General features: G+C 39.6%; 1 protein-coding gene across 6 annotated transcripts in view; it reads right to left on the bottom strand.

Annotated features, from left to right (window-relative positions):
* BICD1 (BICD cargo adaptor 1) overlaps window positions 1-17,774 on the bottom strand; it is a 1,749,421-nt gene that overhangs the window by 240,374 nt on the left and 1,491,273 nt on the right. The window lies entirely within an intron of this gene.

Raw genomic sequence — 17,774 nt, 5'->3', positions numbered from 1 at the left:
TCTAACAATGCTACCAACATAACCCCAGATACTACAACCCGCCTAGCAGGTGTAACAACTGATAATCGTCTCAACTACGATGACCACATCAACTCCACCATAAAGTCTGTTAACAAAAAACTTGGTACCCTCAATAGAATTAAACCCTTCCTTACCCCTTCTGCCAGGAAAACTATTGCCCAGACCCACCTCATTTCTACCCTTTTCTATGTCTCTGCTATATATACTAACCTATCTAAAAACAACCTCTCCAAACTTTCCACCTGTTATAATAGCATAGCTAGATTCATCACATGCTCCCCCTTTAAAACTCACCACTGCCTCAACCTCAGTCAACTTGAATGGCTAGAACTGCAGAACCATATACTCTGTCAACAATTATTTATCACTCAAAATATCCTATACCACCCCAACAACAGCCCTATCCTCACTAATCTGATTACACCATATAAAAATCTAGCTACACTATGCTCTGCTAATAAGCTCCTAGTTTCCTCGATTAAATCTAAGAACAAAGCTGGTGACTCACTTTTCTTGAACACTGCAGGTAAAAAACTGGAATCAGCTTCCTTCTGAATTATCAACCCTTGCTTCTACTTCTCTATTTAAAAAACATCTTAAAGAACATCTGAAAACTCATTGGCTTTGTCCATGTGCTAACCCAGACTGATATCTTTTTCCCCTTCCTGCTCTTACATCACTACTCCTCTACCCTCTGCCTCCAAATCTAGTTACTACTCTTTTCTTCATAGTACAAGGATAAAACAGAAGGGCTTTTCTCTCTTATTTGGGTTTTGCTCATATCTACTGTTGTGTTTAGTATAATTTTTTAGAATAATTTTTAGTATAATTTTTATAGTTTATAATTTTATTATTATAATTTTTCTTTTGACCAATGCTGCCTCTGTATTGTGATTTTACATGTCTTTTTATATATTGTTAACTTTGTCACTGTTCATGCTTGGAGCTTTTCTCCCCGGGCCTCTACTGAAAATGGACATATATCCAGTTAGACTAGCCCGGTCAACAAATGTAAAATAAATAAAATAAAATAAAGGATAATTTAGAATCTGCTATAGGTTCATAGGTCTGTACTAGCCTAATGGCCCTGGGGCCTTTACAAAGCTAGCCATAGGATTACCCTGGCATTGTGTCACCCAACCTTAGTTCCCAGTGCCTCTGTTGAGTAGAGTCACTGGAGTTATCCTCAGGGTGAAATTTTCCATTTCCCCATCCACTCATCAAGATTTCTCTTGAAGAGGGTCAGCGAGGTGCCAATTTGCAACCCACCTAGTGATACAGGGGTTGATGCCTAGCTTAGTGAGTTTTTCTATGATTCCTGAGTGGGGAATGGTATCAAAGGCCTTGGCCAGATTAAGGTAGGCTGTATGAACCACCTTGCCTTCATTCACAGCTCTGGTGACTGACTCAAAGAAGTTGACCAAGTTGAGCAGGCATGATCTACCCTTGACAAAAACCAGACTGTGTGGTATCCAGAGTTTGGAGATTTTCTATATCCTTGTTTATTAGGCCCATGATGATGCATTCCATAGCTTTGCATATCAGACTACTCAGGCTAACGGGAAGATAGTTCCCAGGGTCTGTAGTCACTCCTCCTTTGTGGACAGGGATGACTGTAGCAGTGCACCATTCAGTAGGGACAAAGCCTGAGCTGAGGCTGTTATTGAACAGGGCAGACAGGTGAGGTGCCAGTTCACTCTGTCGTTTATGTAGAACACAGCCAGGGATATTGTCAGGTCCCATAGAAGCTGTATTCTTGGCCTTGGACAGTGCTGTTTTAACCTGTGCAGCAGTAATACTGGGTGCCTGGCAATCTACTAGTATTGTGATTGGTGCTTTGGGGGGGAGGGGTAAAGTTGGCACTGAATCTGTCGGCCAGTATATTGGCAGTATCTGTTGGCTCAGTATAGGAGGTACCATTGTGCAGTAGCTCAGAACAAATCTGGGTATTGCCATGAAGATTCTTTACATAACTATAGAAGGCCTTGTGGTTGTCTTTACTATCTGCTGCAATTCTGTTTTCATAGCTAGCTTTAGAGGATTTGATGAGGGATCTTGACTTTTTGTTGAGGCTGATAAGGGAGTTTTTCCAGTCTTGGGACTTTACCTTATTCCGCATTAGTTTCCTCTTCCTGTTATAGACTTTGTTTATGGCAGGGGACCACCAGATTGGTTTCCTTTTTTTGGAGGAGAGTGTCTTGGTTCTATTGGGTATGGCGAGATCCATGCATTTGTGTACGTGTTTGTACAGTGCACTGGTGTAAGATTCGGTAGTCATGCAACTATTCTCTAATTGCATGGGTGCCGTGAAGTTAGCCACCTCTGTTTTTAGGAGCCCAAAGTTAGCTTTGGAGAAGTTTTTCATGGTGGTTACCTTTGCAGGGGGTGGGGGTTCTAAGGTGATTAGTTTGTGGTCGGATCTAACCAGAGAGGAATTGACTATTAGTGTAGAGCAACAGTTGCCCATGTTAGTACCAGGTCAAGGATGTTGCTACCTCTAGTGGGGATAAGAATAAGCCAGTCCAGGGCATTGGAATTAATGAATTCCAGGAAATGCTGAGCAAGTGTATTGGTACATGAGTAGTTTCCCAGTTAATGGAGGGGTAGTTGAAGTTGCCCAGCATGAGAGTGTTAGGTTGAACCCTAATATTCTCCAGGGTGCTTAGGAAAGTGGAGTGTGAGTCTTGGGACATGGTTGGGGACCTATAGCAGACTACAACCTGAATTCATATCTTACCCAGTGTTAGCTGCACCTGAAGAATCTCTGATGCGTTATGTTGGGCTATCAGTCTGGAGGTGTGCGCATCCTTTATGAATATGGAAACACCACCACCTTTGGAGCTTTGGTCCAAGTTCTGGGCCCGAAAGGTGTGGAAAGAGTTATAGCCTGGTAGTGTAGGGGTGCTTTGTGCTGCCTTGAACCAGATCTCTGTTACAGCACAAATGTCGATGTTCTCCATTTTAAGGAGTGCTTCGAGCGAGTGCATTTTGAGATTTAGACTTCTAGCATTGAACATCATGACCCACAGATTGCATTCAATTATCTCCAGTGACGTCCTCATACTGAGTGTGTGTCACCCCTCAGAAGAAGATGAATGGGTCATGTCCCTTAACTCCTCTCTTTCCCTGGCTGGCTCCTCTAGTGCCAGGCCACTAATCAAACTCAGGTCATCTAGGTCACAGTCAGGGCTACTTTCCTCTGCTCCACAGAACCAAGTTTCTTTTTAATAGTATTTTGTGTTTAACTGTGCCAAAGGCGTTACTAAGGTCTATTTGCTGGTATTAATCAACAACTATGAGCACATTAACTCCCAAAAAACAATAAGTCACAAGTAACTGAGAAATCTTTGTTAAAAGCATATTCAAAAATATCTGAATATCCGACTTCCCATAGACTGTCCTTCAATATAGTTACTTCAGTTTCCTCCATCAATTCGGCCAGACTACTAAAAAGATCAGTTGGCCTGAAGAAATACAATGGTTTTTGGCCCCTGCTTCCTTGTAAACTAGAGAAATCCCTGTCTTACTTCAGCTGTATGAAAATGAGACCAATCAGGAGAAAATCTATGGTGTAAGGCCTTTATCTCAAATTATAAGATATTACCTAATCCTCAGTCCTTGTGTGTATTTATTTATTTTAAAATCTGAAAATGTCTTCACTGATAGCAATTTTAGACCCATATCTAGTAAACAAAGCGCTCTCATCTAAGATAGAAAACCCTGTGATTACCACCTATGAGTACAAAATTTAGATAAAGACCTCCAACTGTGGGTTGTCAGTTGGCATATCTACAGGAAACAGATGTTTAAAGTTTTTAGGGGATTACTGTAGTGGTTCTTCATATGCATGTGAAATTATTTTTATTATTATTTTTTTTTTTTTAATTTTTATGGTTGTATTACATTTAATGTTGGTAGAATATAACATGAAAGGGTAAAATGAATCTTTTGAAATTTGTATCATTATAACATATAACTGTTTTACTGCTGTGGTGGTGCTGCGGTAGCGTTGTCGCCTCACAGTTAGACGTTGCCCGTTCAATTCTCAGCTAGAGCGTCTTCTGTGTGGCGACATGCATGAACAGGCGTTCCTTCATTGAAGATTGTGCGTTAGGCCCGACAAGCTAGCACGTAAAACTCTACTGCCAATCATTAGCGGACCGGAGTTCCGCTGTGGTGACCCCTAACTGGGAAAAGCCGAAAGACACAAACAAACAAACAAACAATAACATACAACCGTTTTCATATAATACAATATTAAAACAAACATGTCAACTATTTACATTTACACTTATTACAAAAACACCAAAAAGACGATAGCAAAAAAAACATCACAAAGGAGAGCTTTGTCACACAGACCATAGTACTTCAAAACTTTATTGTGGTACTTCGGCCTTTCTCCTTCCTTTGTGGCATTTTTTTTCTACATTTACACATATACCTGAAATCAACATTATACCAATTCCATTAGATTGTTGTTGTTGTTCTTTAGATGCCTGGATGCTATGATGTTAAAATTATGGTAGTGAGTAATATTGCTACTAGTTTTTAAATTATCTAACAACTGTTTTAACTTTGGACCATGTTTGGAATCAATGTTCTGAGACATTCTTAATTTTCTAGTGTCCATCTCTGTTTAATTGCATGATTCTCAAGTTCTACTTCATGTGCATTTCTACACTATACATGTTCCTTACCCTGTTTGTAAAATTGTCTGTAAGTTAGATAAACATAGTTGATTCTTTATATTATTTTTCAAGGTTTGCAAACTCTATTTTCTGATTATTAATATTTAATATGGAATTTGGTATTCTGCTATTTTACCTGGTTATTTTCCTTTCTTTAAGGTGGACAAACTGAGTTTATAGTTTCATAGGTTCATAGGTAGGTACTAGGCTATTGGCCCTAGGGCCTATATAAGCCTAGCCAAAGGTACCCTGGCTTTCGCCACCCAAAAAAATGATTTTCCTGTGTCACTGTCGAGCCCCGGGGTGAATTTCCTATCTCCCATCCAATCATCAAGATTTTTCTTGAACAGTGCTAATGAGGAGCTTTGTTTGATATAGATAGGTAGTTTGTTCCAGAGTATGGGAAGTCTCTGGGACAGGAATCTATCCCTCCAGCATGTTCTGTTTATTGTGGTGATGAGGTTTAGGCCCCTAGAGAATGTAGCTTGTAGGGATTGGGATTTCTTTAAGTGGAGCAAGTCTAAAAGCTCTGGGTTTGACATAGCTTTGTGTGTTAGGCAGAGATCGCCTCTGAGTAGGTGATATGCAACGGAGTAAAGCTGCAGTTTTTTGAGACAGTCTGCATAGGGCATCTCTTTGAGGCCGGTAATCCTCTTTGTGAGGTATTTCTGTGCCCTTTCCAGTTGTTGTAGATGTCTTGTGAGATACATACCAAAAGGGGCATTGTACTCTATAATGGGACTAATAAGTGACGAGTAGAGGGGAACAATGACCTCTTTTTTCCTGGATGAGAAACCTTTTGTGATGAGGTGTGCCACATAGAAGGATTTCCTGACTACTGTGGTGATGTGATTATCAAAGGAGAGACTACTGTCCACCTGTGTCCCAAGGTCTCTTATCACACTTTCGGTGTTAAGTAGACTACCACCTATGTGGTAGTTCATGGGTACTGAGTTTTTACCAAAAGGAATGACAATGCACTTTTTAGCATTGAGCTTGAGGCCATTGCTTTGACACCAGGCATCTGTCTCAGCAAGGCCCTTTTGTAGGATGTCCACATCTTTTGGAGTTTTGATTATGGCTCCTAGTTTGCAGTCATCTGCGAACTTTAATAAAGACCTTCTCTGTTGGCCTGTACTTCAGAGAAGTAGATACCAAACAGGAGAGGACCCAGGACTGAACCCTGTGGTACTCCACTTGTCACTGGTCTGAAGCTGGATTTGGAGTCTGCTGGGATATCATGCTGTCCTCCTTCAAGTTTATTCTGGTTCAGACCTGAAAGCACATGTACTGTAGTAATAATCGCTAGTCAGATTTAAGTACTCTAGGTTTTCCCCTACAACTGGTGTGGTTTAACCAAGTGGATGAAGCCTGAGCAGTAAAATAAAGCCAGTCATGGGAAAAATCCTAGAAATCTCATACTAATCTGATGGCCATTACTGTTGCATAACCTTTTTGTTAGCATATTGGAAATTAAAATTAAGTAGCTTCTGCCCTGAACTGCCAAACTTCTTCAGTGCAGGTGCTTACCTTTTACCTCACGTAGATGGAAATGCCTTATTTATGAAAGTTTTATTTGTATCTTATATAATTCAGCAATGTCAGAGGCCCAGCAGGTAGCACACTTGTCATTAATTGCAGGATAGTGAGAATTTTAACAAAAGGGTTGCCCTCAATTTGTTGAATCAATAGCTCGTGCAATCAGTCTTGATCAAGCTGGAATCATAGAAGAGGTCTTTGTATGAACCTGAATGATTCCAGGCCTAATACTTAACAAATGTCATTCAGAAAGCTTATCTTATCCCAGCTTTCTTGTCTTTCTCACCTATTACTCCTCCATCTTTCCAGCCATTCTGCAAACAAATATTTCAACTGTAGAGTGTCACAAAAGGAAATATTGCCAGCCCGGTTTGCTGGAATTGTGTAAATAATTAAATTTCATTTGTGAATATTAATATGATTTATACAGAAGTGTGGCAGAAGGAGACACTGCCACCCCAGCTATCTGCAATTTTGTAAATAATTATATGTCAGTTGTGAATATCACCACGATTCATATGCTGGTATTACAAATGTATTAGAACTGTATGTTGTGTGTGTATCAAACTGCGGGTACAGAAGTGTGTGTGAAAAGGGTTTGCATAGTACTGAGCTTAAAGATGTATCCACAGTGTACCCTACTGGAAGAGAACAGAAATGTATATACACTACGGTAGCTGTGTAAATGTATACATTTTAACAGTGGAAACTGGAACATAAAAGGTTAACTTGCAAAACTTCAGGAAAATAGTTGAAATTAAATTGTTTTATAACCATGTAATAAAAGAGATTATTTCAATGCAGCAAGGAGATAGGATGTCTAAAACTAGGGAGCTTTCTGCATTGTTTTGTAAGTGTGTTATTGTTTTATGTCTTCCAGCAGTTGCAAACATTTGAAGGTATGTATTTTCACAGGCAGTTTCTAGCAATGGTTGTTGAGCCTGGGAACTCAAGTCAAGTGGAAAAAAGTGATGTCATGCTGCAAGTATCCCAGCAATAATATTTGATATTAACTTAAGAACTGTCTGAGAGACTGACAATGCATTTTGTATTTTGTCTTTTGAACTGGCAGCATCCACTGGAAACATCCACTCACCACATCTGCCTTGCCTTGCTGTAAGTTAGTTAACTAGGGTACAGAAAATTATTTTAGATATAGTTAGGAATATAGTATAGATTAGTGTATATGTTTTCTGTATTTATTTGAGACTGTCCTGCAATACTGTTTTAAATATTTCCTGTGATTTTAAACTCTGAAGCTGCTGTGATGATTTACTGAGTATTTTCTTGTTCTTTTATTATTTATTATTAAATATATTTAAACATGTCTTTGTGGCTGATATTTGTGAGAAATACTTAAGCTCTGAGACTACTTGCATATTTATTTGGTACCACTGTGAAGGCCACTCCCAATAGCCTTGCTCTTGGTCAGATTACCATTTGGATTAAAAATAACATTACACAGTAGGATTGGACACCCTTTGTTAAGGGGCTTAAACCAGTTAATAAGGGTTCTGGTGGCAGTGATAACTACCTTATAGTATGGGCAGAAGGGGGCCATAGCTAGTAAACCTATGCCAGCCTTTACCAGGTGAGTGTGTGTGTGTGTGTGTGTGTGTGTGTGTGTGTGTGTGTGTGTGTGTGTGTGTGTGTGTGTGTGTGTGTGTAAAACAAATCTTCAAGAGTGTGTGTGGCAGCTACTTGGGGAGGGACACAAAGCACTGGATGGACACAGAGTGTTGGAGGACTTGGCTTGTACCCTGGCTAAGGACTCAGCTCTATAGCTGTGCCAGTGGGGAGTTTTATTGGGGATCTAAAGAAAGAGGGAGAAACCAGCTCCAGGACTGACTGTGATCTCTGTGTGTTCTTAAGGGAAACTGCACTTTACTGTGTGTCTACTTGTCGTCCTCACAATGTTCGTCCCCCACTGTTGCCAGTGGTGAGGCTTGAGGCACCTTGATTACTGAGCCAATTTTGAGGCATCACATGGAGTACTAAAGCAAGCAGAGTTCTTGATTTACTTAAGATGAATAATAATAATAATAATAATAATATTATTATTATTATTATACCAATAATAATAATAATCTGGTCCACAATGAAGTTCCCTAACACAATCAATTTTAACTGATTAAAATGTTTTTCCAAAAAATGTTTTAATGAAAATGTCCAGCGTATTTTCTCTGCTTCTTTATGTAAAATATCCACACTACTTACATAAATGCATATTGCTAACAGTACTCCTTTTTATAACCATTCTTTTCACAGATGTAGCATTATTACCATTCTTTTCACTGAAGTAACATTCTTATAACCACTCTTTTCAGTGAAGTAGCATTCTTATAACCATTCTTTTTACTGATGTAACATTCTTATAACCATTCTTTTCACTGAAGTAACATTCTTATAACCATTCTTTTCACTGAAGTAACATTCTTATAACTATTTTTTTCAGTGATGTAACATTGTTATAACCATTCTTTTCACTGAAGTAACATTCTTATAACCATTCTTTTCACTGAAGTAACATTCTTATAACCATTTTTTTCAGTGATGTAACATTCTTATAACCATTCTTTTCACTGAAGTAACATTCTTATAACCATTTTTTTCAGCGATGTAACATTCTTATAACCATTCTTTTCACTGAAGTAACGTTCTTATAACCATTCTTTTCACTGATGTAACATTCTTATAACCATTCTTTTCACTGATGTAACATTCTTATAACCATTCTTTTCAGTGAAGTAGCATTCTTATAACCATTCCTTTCACTGAAGTAACATTCTTATAACCATTTTTTTCAGCGATGTAACATTCTTATAACCATTCTTTTCACTGAAGTAACATTCTTATAACCATTCTTTTCATTGAAGTAACATTCAGGTAGCATTCTTATAACCATTCATTTTACTGATGTAACATTCTTATAACCATTCTTTTTACTGAAGTAACATTCTTATGACCATTCTTTTCACTGAAGTAATATTCTTATAACCATTCTTTTCACTGAAGTAACATTCTTATAACCATTTTTTTCAGCGATGTAACATTGTTATAACCATTCTTTTCACTGAAGTAACATTCTTATAACCATTTTTTTTAGCGATGTAACATTCTTATAACCATTCTTTTCACTGAAGTAACATTCTTATAACTATTCTTCTCACAGAAGTAACATTCTTATAACCATTCTTTTCACTGAAGTAATATTCTTATAACCATTCTTTTCACTGAAGTAACATTCTTATAACCATTATTTTCAGCGATGTAACATTCTTATAACCATTCTTTTCACTGAAGTAACATTCTTATAACCATTTTTTTCAGCGATGTAACATTCTTTTAACCATTCTTTTCATTGAAGTAACATTCTTATAACCATTCTTTTCATTGAAGTAACATTCAAGTAGCATTCATATAGCCATTCTTTTTACTGATGTAACATTCTTATAACCATTCTTTTTACTGAAGTAACATTCTTATAACCATTCTTTTCACTGATGTAACATTCTTATAACCATTCTTTTCACTGAAGTAACATTCTTATAACCATTTTTTTCAGCGATGTAACATTCTTATAACCATTTTTTTCAGCGATGTAACATTCTTATAACCATTCTTTTCATTGAAGTAACATTCTTATAACCATTCTTTTCATTGAAGTAACATTCAAGTAGCATTCATATAGCCATTCTTTTTACTGATGTAACATTCTTATAACCATTCTTTTTACTGAAGTAACATTCTTATAACCATTCTTTTCACTGATGTAACATTCTTATAACCATTCTTTTCACTGAAGTAACATTCTTATAACCATTTTTTTCAGCGATGTAACATTCTTATAACCATTCTTTTCACTGATGTAACATTCTTATAACCATTCTTTTCATTGCTACAACATTCTTACAAAAATTATTTTCACTGATACAACATTCTTATAAAAATTCTTTTCACTGAAGTAACATTCTTATAACCATTCTTTTCACTGAAGTAACATTCTTATAACCATTCTTTTCAGTGAAGTAACATTCTTATAACCATTCTTTTCACTGATGTAACATTTTTATAACCATTCTTTTCACTGAATTAACATTCTTACATTCTTTCCACTGAAGTAACATTCTTATAGCCATTCTTTTCACCGAAGTAACATTCTTATAACCATTTCAACATCCTTGCATCTGACCACACTGCCATAGAAATAGTGCAGGAAAAGTACAGTTGTCTACACTTACCATAAATGTACATGTTCGAGTGTATTCACTGTTGCAGTCATTACATTTGGGTAATCCTGCTTTCAGGTTGCCCTCAGTCGGCCTGAATTACAAAGTCATGGGTCCTGCATCGGCTGCTGTTACCCCTTCCCTGATGTCAGGTTGTCAGGGGTATAAAAGATGCAGCCGACACCATTTTCTTTAGTTTTTCTTGCCCCAGATGTCAGGTGCCCCCTAAAAGGGTAGCCAAAATTTATATATATATAAAATACATATACCAATATAAACTTTACCTTCATCTACAAGCAAATATACCACATAGGTTGTATTATTCAGAGAAGGAAAGATAGGTTCCATCAGATAAAAGAGGGATGGCGGGTGGGTAACCTGGACTGCAACAGTGAATACACTCAAACATCTACATTTATGGTAAGTGTACACAACTGTACTATGCTCTTCATGTTTCACTGTTGCAGTCATTACATTTGGGTAGAGTCCCAAAGCTATGGATGGGTGGCTGGAGCTAAGCAGCATTAGGAGCGGCTATGAGGCCCTGCAGAACTGCAGTGGCAAAGCCTGCCCTGGATTTAGAGTAGAGTGGCAGATGATAGTGCTTTGTAAAGGTGTGCACTAAACTCCAAGTAGCAGCCTCTAAAATGTCCTTGGTTGGTACTCCCCTGAGAAAGGTTGCTGAAGTAGCTGCAGCTCTGGTTGAATGTGGCCTAATGCCCTTAGGCACTGGCTTGCCATGGTGTAAGTAGCAGAAACAAATGCAGTGGCCTATCCACTTTGAAATAGTCTGCTTTGAGATAGCCTTTCCTTGTGATCCTGCAGCATATGCCACTAGTAATTGCTCTGTCTTTCTAAAAACTTTGGTTATGTCCAAGTAGAACCTAAGCTGTCTGTGTACATCTAAAGAATGCAGAATTCTCTCCCCCTTGTTCTGTGGATTTGGATAAAAGGTTGGCAGATGAATAGTTTGGTTAAGAGCCACACTGGACACCACCTTAGGCATAAATGTTGGGTTTGTCCTCACAGAGACCCTGTCTGGATAAAAAGTGATAAAAGGTTCCACAGCCATGAGTGCCTGTAGCTCTGAAACTCGTCTTGCAGAAGTTATTGCTAGGAGCAGAGCTGTTTTCCAAGATAAAAACTTTATATCAGCAGTAGCAGCTGTCTCAAAAGGAGGCAGGGTGAGGTTTTTCAAGACATAGTTGAGGTCCCATGCAGGCATTGGTGATCTCTTTGGAGGCCTTAAATTTTTGGCTCCTCTGAGGTACTGCTTTAATAAGGGATGAGAAAAGATTGGTGGCTCCGTATTGTAATGAGCAGAAATGGCAGAGGCATGAATTTTAATAGATGAAAAAGATAGGCCTTTGTAAAGCATTTCAGTTAAGTATTGCAAAATCTGAGGAATATTTGGCACAGCTGTATCAGTTCCTTGTGCCTGGTTCCAAGCACAGAATCTCTTCCATTTTCCAGCATAAGATTTTCTAGTACTAGGCCTTCTGGCCTCCAAATTGACATCCATCACAGCTTTGCTGAGAAGTGTGTTTTGTATGACTACATTATCAGCCATGCTGCCAGGTTTAAAGTCCTGAGTTGGCTGTGTAGGATCTGATTGTTTTGCTGGGACAGTAGATGAGGTATTTGAGGTAAGGTCCAAGCTGGACATTGACACAAGTTCTTTAGGATTGGAAAACAGTACTGGTGGGGCCAGTCTGGGGCAATCAGTATCATTTTTGGCTTCTCCTGTCTGACCTTTAGGAGTACCTTGGGGAGGAGAGGCAGTGGGGGAAAGGCATATACTGATAGGTTTTTCCAGCTGAAGGATAGGGCATCCACTTTCCATGCTTGTCTGTGATAAGTCCTTGTGCATAATCTTTTTAGTTGGTAGTTGTGAGGGGAGGCAAATAGATCTATGCCCGGGCATCCCCATTTACTTGTTATCATGCTGAAGACTTGTGGATCCAGCTGCCACTTGTGGGGATCCATGAGGTTTCTGCTTAGTTCGGCTGCCAGAGTATTTTCAATTCCTGGCAGGAATTGTGCCTGCAGATTTACTTGGTAAGTCAATGCTGTGTCCCACAAGGTCATGGCTAGTCTGCAAAGGGGGTAAGAATGTGTGCCCCCCCTGCTTGTTTATATACCACATGACCGTGGTGTTGTCTATCTTTATCACTAGTTGTTCCGGATGAAGTAGGTCCTTGAAGGCTGCCAGGGCATTCTGAACAGCTAGCATCTCTTTTTGATTGATATGTAGAGGCATTTGTGTTGAGGACCATGTGCCCTGAATGCATCTTCCTGCCATGTGGGCCCCCCAGGCATAATTTGATGCAGCCGTTGTTATTGTCTGCCTGACTGGGGGTAATGTGAATGGCTGTCCCTTGTTTTGGTGACAACTCTTTGCCCACCATCGAAACTCCTGTTATAGGCAGGGAATGAGAGTAATCATTGTTTCCAGGCTGTGGCAATGTTGAGTCCAAACACTTTTTAGGTATCATTGAAGTTTCCTCATATACAGTCTTGCATATGGACTTCGTATGATGCAGGATGCCATGAAGCCCAAAGCCTGCAGAATTTTTCTTGCAGATAACTGGGCCTTTGTTGCCAATATTTTGAAATAGGTAGTCAGTTGCTTTGGTTGTCTGGCATGAGATAAGCCATCTGGGCAGTTGTATTTAAGCTTGCACCCAGGAATATTATCTCTTGAGAGGGTACTAGTTCTGATTTCTTTTCGTTGACTGTGTACCCCAGGCATGTTAGAAGCCTTTTCACAAATGCCAGATGCTGTAGAAGAATGTCCCTGTTCTCTGCTTGAATTAGGCAGTCGTCCAAGTAAGGATATATTTGTATTCCTCTTTGTCTGCAGAATGCAATTACTGGTGCCAGGCACTTTGTAAAGACCCTGGGCGCAGTAGATAAGCCAAAGGGCAGTGCAGAGAATTGGTAATGCACTGAGCCAGCCTTGAATCTGAGGTATCTTCTGCATAATTGTCTGATTGGGACATGCAGGTATGCCTCTTTTAGGTCTAGAGTCACCAGCCAAGCGTTCTTGCCCTGCATGAGCAGAAGCTGCTGCAAAGTCATCATCTTGAATTTTGGTATATCCAGGAATGTGTTCAGAATAGATAGGTCCAGTACTGGTCTCCAGGCCTTGTTCTTTCTGGGTACCAAGAACAGTCTTGAGTAAAATCCTTGTCCCTGCTCTTGCTCTGGTACTTGATGAATGGCCCCCATGTCCATGAGGGATGAGACTTGTTTTTGTGCCTCTGCCCATTGATTTTTTGGCAGATCTGGCCAGCCGTTTGCACTTGGCAGGGTATGGAAATGGAACTTGTACCCTTGTGACATGATATTTAGAACCCACTTGTCCTGGGTTATAATGTGCCAATTTTGAGAAAAAAGTGCTAATTTTCCCCCTAAGGGTGCTGCCAGAAGATAAGTGCTTGGTGCAGGCAGGAGGAAGTCATTGGGACTGTTTCCTGTATGGTTGTGATTTGTCTTCTCCAACTTTGGAGGTAGAAGCACTCCATTGCTTTGACTTGTAGGAACCTTGGGCCTGGGATCTGCCTCTAGGGCATCTGGATCTGCCCCTTTGAGGTCTGTCTGACACAGGAAAGGACCAATTCTTTGTAGGCCAGTGTCTACTAAACCTAGGTGGCTGTACTTGTAAAAAATCTTTGACAATTTGCATAGATTTAGCTTTGTCGCCCATTTTCTTTAACACCTCCTCTGCCTTAACACCAAACAAAGTATCATGCTGTAAAGGTGCATCTAATAATTTAACTTTGACATGATCAGGCATATTTTGTTCCTTTAACCAAGCATGCCTCCTAATTACAGAACCCGTAACTGCGGCCCTGCAGGAGGCCTCCAAAGAATCAAAACCACATTGCAAAGTATGCTTTCCAACTTGTTCAGCTGCATGCAATAAATCCTGCATTTCCTTGTTTTCTGCACATTCAGAGTTTAATAACATTTTATGTTTAAGCAATGCCATGACATGTTGCTGATATTTGAGCATATTTAAGGCCCTTATAGCCAAGGTAGCAGATGTGTAAACCTTTTTTCCCCATCTACCCAGTGCCCTAGAATCTCTGTCAGAGGAGGAAGGGTTTTTTGCAGCGGAAGCCTTAACTCCTTTGGAACCCTGTGAAATAGTTTCTGGGTCTGCAGCAGGGTTTTTAAAAAGGAATTTATGAGAATCAGGAACCCTGTAATACCTGTCGGGCTTAACAGGAGCTGGAGGTAAGGAGTCAGGGGTAAGACTAGACTCTGAAAACACATCATCTACAATATCTAACACAGGTGGAATGGCTAGTGGTCCTCAGGAGGAGAAGCTGAAGGTATAGATTCTTCAGCATCAGAATCCTCATAGGGAGGAAGAGAATATTCCTGATCAGAAGAGGAATCAGAAGAAATAGAAATCTGATCTGAAGATTCATAGTCAGTCTCTTGCTTAGGCCTCTTATCAGGAGGGGGATGGGAACCCCTGATCAAGGTAATTAAGTCTTCGGCCATTTTGAGCATCTGTTTTTTGGGCATAGAGGCCTGTCCACGTGGTTCTTGAGTTTGTTTCTTTGCTTTCGAAGGTGCTTCAGTCTTTGAAGCGGAGGTTGGTTTAATGTAAAGATGTTTAGGTATGAATACACCCTCAGAAGCCGGTGCCTGCTCTGCGGCTCTGGACCCATCTGAAGGAATAGTATCCAAGGCTCCAATACCTTGAGTTTCCAGTGGCATGGCCGACTCCACATGGGAGTCGGTAGCGGCCTGCGACTCAAAAGTAGCGGGTGTCAGGGGCTGCGAAAGCGCTTCATTGAGAACCGGCGAACCAGTGACTGGCTTAGTAGAAGCTTTGTCGTTGGTTTTGGGCCTCGGTTGTCGATCTCTCTCCTTTTCTTTGATTTTTTTGTGAACTCCAGTAGTTGGATGGCTATTCGATGACATTTCTGGATAATTAAACCGGCGTCCAAAATAGTTTAAAGCAAAATCATACCGATGCTTAATAATGCGTTGATTAAATCTAGCACAAAACCGACAACCAGCAACGTTGTGATCAGGGCCTAGACAAGGAATACAGTAAGAATGAAAGTCCTTATAAGGTATTTGCTTTCCACAAGAAATACAATTATTAACTTTTTCTGACATCGGTCTGGAGCAAGAAAAAAGTTTCCCCAACGGGGTACTTAACTTTATTGAAGACTTCGGATCTGAAACTCGAACACAAAAATCTCAGTAGTCGGCCGACCGGCACTTGCGAACTGCTTCTGGTTCGGGCACCACGCGGCAAGAAAGACTGAAGAAAATGGCGCCGGCCGCATCTTTTATACCCCTGACGACCTGACATCAGGGAAGGGGCGACAGCAGCCGACGCAGGACCCAGGACTTTGAAGTTCAGGCAGACTGAGGGCAACCTGCCAGCAGGATTACCCAAATGTAATGACTGCAACAGTGAAACACGAAGAACATCCAAACTTCTAGGTGTTATCATTGAAAATAAACTTTCATTTGACTACCATATACAATAAAATATAAAGAAAACTCATCAAAAACTGGGACTCTTATATAGAAACAAACATTTTTTTACCACAGCAACCAAAACTACCCTTGCAAAAACATTTTTACTTCCCTCTCTTCTTTATGGTGCCCCTATCTTAACTAACTTACAAAATTCTACCCTATGCAAGTTGGAACAGTGCTACAACAAAGTTGCAAAGTTTGCCACAAACTGTAAATATCACACACACCACTGTAAACCACTCCTAGAATTAAACTGGCTTGAACTACCCAACCAACTTACCTTTATTCAGCTATCCACCTCGCACAATCTTATTTTGAAGCCTACTGCCTGCCCTGCACAAGCCAATCTAGTCACACCTTACATACCGAATCGATCCCTACTATCAGAAGACAAATATCTCTTAGCTATCTCAAAACCCACAAGAAAATCTGGTCACTCTCTGTATTCATACTTTTGTCTTTATTCATTAGAATTCACTACCTCTAGCTACCAGGTTTATGGCTGGCCTAAACCATTTCAAAGCCTCTTTAACAAATCATCTCAAAAATACATGGCTCTGTTCCTGCATAAAGCCTGCCTAATGCTCAGGTCTTCCTCTTCTCTCACATTTCAATCCCTCACAGACTGCAAGATCCTAAAGCTCTTCTAGCTCCTTCTCTGCCTCTATACCATATCCTTAAACTACTGCTCAGGCTTTATTGCTTCTATTCTTCTTAACTCTCTCTCACTATATGTCGGCATAACTAACGTTCTGGTTGCTATTTCTACATCATGTATGATGAGAGCGACTATTATCGTCTATAATGTTTTAACCGTATAGAGTTGTTTAGATGTGTAGTAATATATTACAACGTCTTGTAGCAGTTTGTTCTTTCAACTTAGTTTTTGTACAAGTATTTCTAATGTAATCTTTACTGAATTGGATTATACTGTATGTGGAGCTTTTCTTCCTGGGCCTCTGCTGAAAGCGGGTTCTGTAGACCCAGTCAAACCACCCCGGTAAACAAATATCAAATAAAATAAATAAATAAAATTCTTATTTTCAGTGATGCAGCATTCTTATAACCATTCTTTTCACTGATGTAATATTCTTCTAACCATTCTTTTCACTGAAGTTGTTGTGTCTATCGGCTTTTCCCGGTTAGGGGTCGCCACATCGAAACTCCGGTCCGCTAATGATTGGCAGTAGATTTTTACGTGCTGGCTTGCTGGGCCTAACGCACAACCTTCAACGAAGGAACACCCATTCACGCATGTCGCCACACAGAAGACGCTCTAACTGAGAATCAAACGGGCAACGTCTAACTGTGAGGCGACAACGCTACTGCAGCACCACCCCCGCAGTATTCTTTTCACTGAAGTAACATTCTTATAACCATTCTTTTCAGTGAAGTAACATTCTTATAACCATTCTTTTCAGTGAAGTAACATTCTTATAACCATTCTTTTCAGTGATGTAACATTCTTATGACATTCTTTTCACTGAAGTAATATTCTCATAACCATTCTTTTCACTGAAGTAACATTCTTATAACCATTCTTTTCACCTTTCACTGAAGTAGCATTCTTATAACCATTCTTTTCACTGAAGTAATATTCTTATAACCATTGTTTTCACTGAAGTAGCATTCTTATAACCATTGTTTTCACTGAAGTAATATTCTTATAACCATTCTTTTCACTGAAGTAATATTCTTATAATCATTCTTTTCACTGAAGTAGCATTCTTATAACCATTCTTTTCAGTGATGCAACATTCTTATAACCATTCTTTTCACTGAA

This window comes from Protopterus annectens, chromosome 11.part0, assembly GCF_019279795.1.
Source record: "Protopterus annectens isolate FY-2018-M chromosome 11.part0, PAN1.0, whole genome shotgun sequence".
Classification (NCBI taxonomy): Eukaryota; Metazoa; Chordata; order Ceratodontiformes; family Protopteridae; genus Protopterus; species Protopterus annectens.
Note: the sequence above shows the minus strand (reverse complement) of the source record. Positions and strands in the feature narration are given on the sequence as shown.